The sequence below is a fragment of the Salvelinus sp. IW2-2015 genome, linkage group LG18, assembly GCF_002910315.2.
Source record: "Salvelinus sp. IW2-2015 linkage group LG18, ASM291031v2, whole genome shotgun sequence".
NCBI classification, from domain to species: domain Eukaryota; kingdom Metazoa; phylum Chordata; class Actinopteri; order Salmoniformes; family Salmonidae; genus Salvelinus; species Salvelinus sp. IW2-2015.
The window spans coordinates 25,248,709-25,254,378 of record NC_036858.1 but is presented as its reverse complement, the minus strand read 5'-3'; the positions used below and the strand labels follow the sequence as shown (position 1 = coordinate 25,254,378).

General features: G+C 39.9%; 1 protein-coding gene, 1 long non-coding RNA gene and 1 pseudogene across 3 annotated transcripts in view; all 3 read left to right on the top strand.

Annotated features, from left to right (window-relative positions):
* Positions 1–3,426, top strand: part of LOC111977471 (ribonuclease inhibitor-like) — a 14,636-nt pseudogene extending 11,210 nt beyond the window's left edge.
* LOC112067820 (NLR family CARD domain-containing protein 3-like) overlaps positions 1–5,670 on the top strand; it is a 63,290-nt gene that overhangs the window by 18,787 nt on the left and 38,833 nt on the right. The gene's annotated exons all lie outside the window — the stretch shown is intronic.
* Positions 3,600–4,378, top strand: LOC139029142 (uncharacterized). Its single transcript, XR_011481426.1, has 3 exons — positions 3,600–3,853; positions 3,912–4,091; positions 4,274–4,378. It is a non-coding gene; the product is annotated as an uncharacterized lncRNA (long non-coding RNA).

Sequence of the window (5,670 nt, the reverse complement as noted above, 5' to 3'; positions counted from 1 at the left end):
TTCGCAAGTCATGCGTGGACCATGCCCTCCTCTGTGTCATACATCCGGGACAGGGGCGTCTGATCTCTCTCTTTGTTTAAGAGCTCGATAGTCAATAGACGGGCGCAGACCTCCCTCCTTCTTCTTCACAAAAAAGAAACTCGAGGAGGCGGGTGAAGTGGAGGACCGAATGTACCCCTGATGTAGGGATTTGGAGACATATGTTTCCATAGCCGTCTCCGCCTGTGACAGGGGATACACGTGACTCCTGGGAAGTGCGGCGTCTACCAGGAGATTTATCGCACAATCGTCCCGTCGATGAGGTGGTAATTGAGTCGCCTTCCTTATAGAGAAGGCGAGAGCCAAATCGACATATTCTGGGGGAATACGCACGGTGGAGACCTGGTCTGGACTCTCCACCATAGTAGCACCAACTGAAACCCCTAAACACCTCCCTGAGCACTCTCGCGACCACCCCGTGAGAGCCCTCTGTTGCCACGAGACAGTGGGGTCATGACAGCTTCACTGTGAAAATAGATATGYTGTGGACTGTATACTCAATACAATCTAAATCTGATACCTCACTGTCTGTCTTTTGACTGATARTGCTTTTTAAACTGGTCTGGTCAGTCTACTCAAATATTTGTACTATAAATGTTTCTATCTACAAGCAAAACTCTGATCATTTGTCAATTCTAAAAATTATTCATTAATTATGAATAGACACTGATATATCTGAATGTGTAGAAAAAATATACTGTCACTATTTTTACCACCAAAGAATAGCAGTGTGATTTTAAAATGATTTAACTCTTTGCAGGCTGTCAGGCTGTCTAGTCACAGAGGAAGGCTGTGCTTCTCTGGTCTCAGCTCTGGAGTCAAACCCCTCACACCTGAGAGAGCTGGATCTGAGTAACAATGACCTGAAGGATTCAGGAGTGAAGCTGCTCTCTGCTGGACTGGGGAATCCCCACTGTAAACTGGAGACTCTGAGGTCAGTATTCCTGTAGTTGGTCAACAAGTGCTAACTGTTCACCAGATCCACATGTGTTTACCAGACACACATAGTCCACACCACATGTGTTTGGACAGTGAAGCTTAGAGTTTTACATTTGGTGTTATGCTCCAGCATTTTGGATTTGAGATAGAATGTTTCATATTAGGTGACAGTACAGAATGTCACCTTTTATTTTAAGCTATTCATACATATATATTTTACCGTTTAGAAATGAAAGCACTTCATGTATCTAGTTCTCCCATTTGAAGAAGTCTTAATTATTTGGACTAATTCACTTATATCTGAATATGTTAAAAAAAAGTCATTTATCCACTCCCAGCCAAATAATAGTAGTGTGGTTTTATATGATTTGACTCTTTGCAGGCTGTCAGGCTGTCTAGTCACAGAGGAAGGCTGTGCTTCTCTGGTCTCAGCTCTGAGGTCAAACCCCTCACACCTGAGAGAGCTGAACCTGAGCTACAATCACCCAGGAGACTCAGGAGTCAGACTGCTCTCTGCTGGACTGGAGGATCCACACTGCAGACTGGAGAAACTCAAGTATGTAGAGGGTTAATGTCAATGTTCATATCAGACATGTTTGACTTATCAGGCTAGTTAAGACAAACATTCTGACCACCACTTGAACAAAGTTATAGGCTGACTGGTGTGTGTGTGTGTGTGTGTGTGTGTGTGTGTGTGTGTGTGTGTGTGTGGTGTGTTGTGTGTGTGTGTGTGTGTTGTGTGTGTGTGTGTGTGTGTGTGTGTGTATGTGTGTGTGTGGTGTGTGTGTTGTGTTGGTTGACATCTATAACAAAGTTTATTCTGTGTGTGTGTGTGTGTGTGAGTTCAGGTGTATCACTCAATGGACTGTCTGTTCTTCTGCTTACTGCTACAGTGTGGAACATGGTGGAGAGAACAAAATGAAACCTGGGCTTAGAAAGTGTGAGTATTGACTGCTGTGAAGAATATGACTAAGAATAAGTCTTAATTCAAGTTAAGTCAAAGTCAAAGCCACCATCATTACTTACTTGGTCATATTAAATATCAGCTGTAGTTCTACAGAAGCAGAAATCAGGGACACCAAAGTTTACAAAGAGTTGCTTTGACAATGTGTGTGTGTGTGTGTGTGTGTGTGTGTGTGTGTGTGTGTGTGTGTGTGTGTGTGTGTGTGTGTGTGTGTGTGTGGTGTGTGTGTGTGTTGTGTGTGTGTGTGTGTGTGTGTGTGTGTGTGTGTGTGTGTGTGTGTAATTAATGGGAATAAGTGTGTTTTATATTACCATGCAGTATAACATATGATCATTCAACAAGTCTCAAGTTACCTTAACTTCTCCTTTTGATACCTAGAAACATCTACATGAAATGAATTAGTGAAAAGTGAGTTAACATTCTAATGTGAATGATGATGATTTCTAATATTGTGTCTGGTTTCATCCATCAGATGTCTGTGATCTCACACTGGACCTAAACACAGTAGACAGACTCCTCTCTCTGTCTGAGGAGAACAGAAAGGTGACATGTAGGAGAGAGGAGCAGCCGTATCCTGATCACCCAGAGAGATTTGAGGGCTGGAAACAGGTCTTGTGTAGAGAGGGTCTGACTGGGCGCTGTTACTGGGAGGTAGAGTGGAGTGGGGAATGGGCTGATATAGGAGTGACATATAAAGGAATCAGCAGGAGAGGAAAGGGTTATGACTGTGGCTTGGATACAATGACAAGTCCTGGAGTCTGACCTGCTCTGACAAAACTTTCACTGCCTGGCACAATGATAATCTCACCACCATAGAACGTCCCCCCTCCAGCTCCCACAGAGTAGGAGTGTTTCTGGACTGGCCAGCCGGCACTCTGTCCTTCTATAGAGCCTCCTCTGACACACTGACCCACCTTTACACATTACACACCACATTCACTGAGCCCCTCTATCCAGGGTTTAGGATTCATGATGACTCCTCAGTGTCCCTGTGTCAGGTGGTTCCTGTGTCAAACACAACATGATGTTCACTCTAATCAGGGTCATGTTCAGTAAGACAAACTGGAGCAACAATGTAGAATATCTCTCTAGTGTGTTAACCCCTCTATCCAGGGTGTTTGGTATGAATATCTCTCTAGTGTGTTAACCCCTCTATCCAGGGTGTTGGTATGAATACTCTCTCTAGTTTGTAAAACATATGATTGTAAATATTCATTAATAACACCATTGAAACTGACAGACATTGTCATCTAGAGTCATTCATTAATATTAATAATATTAATTCATTTGAATCACCACACTGTGTTGTTAAAACTGGTTTCATTTAGAAATCATTGATCTTGTTGTTATTGGGCTTCTTGGTGTTTTTAAATATTGTACAATGTTTATTTGTCAAATTCTTGACACAACAATCGTGTTTGTGTGTATAAACTGAATGAAATGTATAAGTGACAGATGTGACTAATAAAGGATCATCAACCAGATGGAAGAAGAGAGGTGGAAATGTTTTAATATTGATCACAATATGACAGTACAGTAATAGATGGAAGAAGAGAGGTGGAAATGTTTTAATCTGATCACAATATGACAGTACAGTAATAGATGGAAGAAGAGAGGTGGAAATGTTTTAATATTGATCACATATGGCAGTAGTAATAGATGGAAGAAGAGAGGTGGAAATGTTTTAATATTGATCACAATATGACAGTACAGTAATAGATGGAAGAAGAGAGGTGGAATGTTTTAATATTGATCACAATATAACAGTACAGTAATAGATGGAAGAAGAGAGGTGGAAATGTTTACTATTGATCAGAATATGACAGTACAGTAATAGATGGAAGAAGAGAGGTGGAAATGTTTTAATATTGATCACAATATGACAGTACAGTAATAGATGGAAGAAGAGAGGTGGAAATGTTTTAATATTGATCACAATATGACAGTCAGTAATAGATGGAGAAGAGAGGTGGAAATGTTTTAATATTGATCACAATATGACAGTACAGTAATAGATGGAAGAAGAGAGGTGGAAATGTTTTAATATTGATCAGAATATGACAGTACAGTAATAGATGGAAGAAGAGAGGTGGAAATGTTTTAATATTGATCACAATATGACAGTACAGTAATAGATGGAAGAAGAGAGGTGGAAATTGTTTTAATATTGATCACAATTATGACAGTACAGTAATAGATGGGAGAAGAGAGGTGGAAATGTTTTAATATTGATCAGCAATATGAAGTACAGTAATAGATGGAAGAAAGAGAGGTGGAAATGTTTTAATATTGATCAGAATATACAGTACAGTAATAGATGGAAGAAGAGAGGTGGAAATGTTTTAATATTGATCAGAATATGGCAGTACAGTAATAGGGTTTGTGTTCGGTACATAGAAATGGGTCTTATTCAGTTGAAGAAGAAGGCTTTATGTCACGTCTACTCTCCTTCTTGGCGCACAACGTCTCCGATCTACTAACCACCGGTCTTGGCAATCTATCTTTACACACACCTGGCAACCTTCATTACTCACACCTGCTCCTCATCATTACACACACCTGCTCCTCATAATTACACACACCTGGCAACCTGCATTACTCACACCTGGCAACCTTCATTACTCACACCTGCTCCTCATCATTAGACCCACCTGACAACCTTCATTACTCACACCTGCTCCTCATTATTACACACACCTGGCAACCTTCATTACTCAAGGCTCAAACGCAGTCAAAACAGGCAGACAAAAAATCCAAATTGTATCCGTAAAGTTCGTAGAAACATGTCAAACGATGTTTATAAATATTCAATCCTCAGTTTGTTTTTAGCCTAAATAATTGATAGTATTTCAACCGGACAATAACGCCGTCCGTATAAAAGGTAAACAAGAAAGGCACTCTCTCGGTCGTGCGCAAGAAAAAGCTCTGTGACACTTTAGGGTCCACTCATTCAGACTGCTCTTACTTCCTCATTTTTCAGAATACAAGCCTGAAACAATTTCTAAAGACTGTTGACATCTAGTGGAAGGCATAGGAACTGCAATTTGAGTCCTACGTCAATGGATACTGTAATGGCATTGAATAGAAAACTACAAAACCAAAGAAAAAGAAAAAAAAGAAATAACTACTTCCTGAATGGATTTTTTCTCAGGTTTTCGGCTGCCAAATCAGTTCTGTTATACCCACAGACACAATTTTAACAGTTTTGGAAACTTTAGAGTGTTTTCTATCCAAATCTACCAGTTATATGCATATCATATCTTCCGGGCCCGAGTAGCAGGCAGTTTAATTTGGGCATGCTTTTCATCCAAATTTCCGAATGCTGCCCCCTACCCTAGAGAAGTTAATAATACTTGTGAGTTGTAGACATGTTCTTCACAGGTTATAACACAAATCATTAGATTTATTTCAGCATTGAGTTGTTTTTTACATGTAATCTAAGATCTTAACAACCTAATACATATACAACTTTTTTCATTCACCCCATGGCTATATAAACCAAAGGTTTCATTTAGGTTTCATTTGGGTTATAATAATGATTTACAAAGGAAAAAGTCAATAGTTCATTGCATATTATGTAATTGTGGATTCGATTCTTTTTCAGACTGTTATTGATACAGCATGTCAATATGATACAGTAGTAGCCTACAGAACCCAAGTAGAATGTCAATATGATACAGTAGTAGCCTACAGAACCCAAGCAGCATGTCAATATGATACAGTAGTAG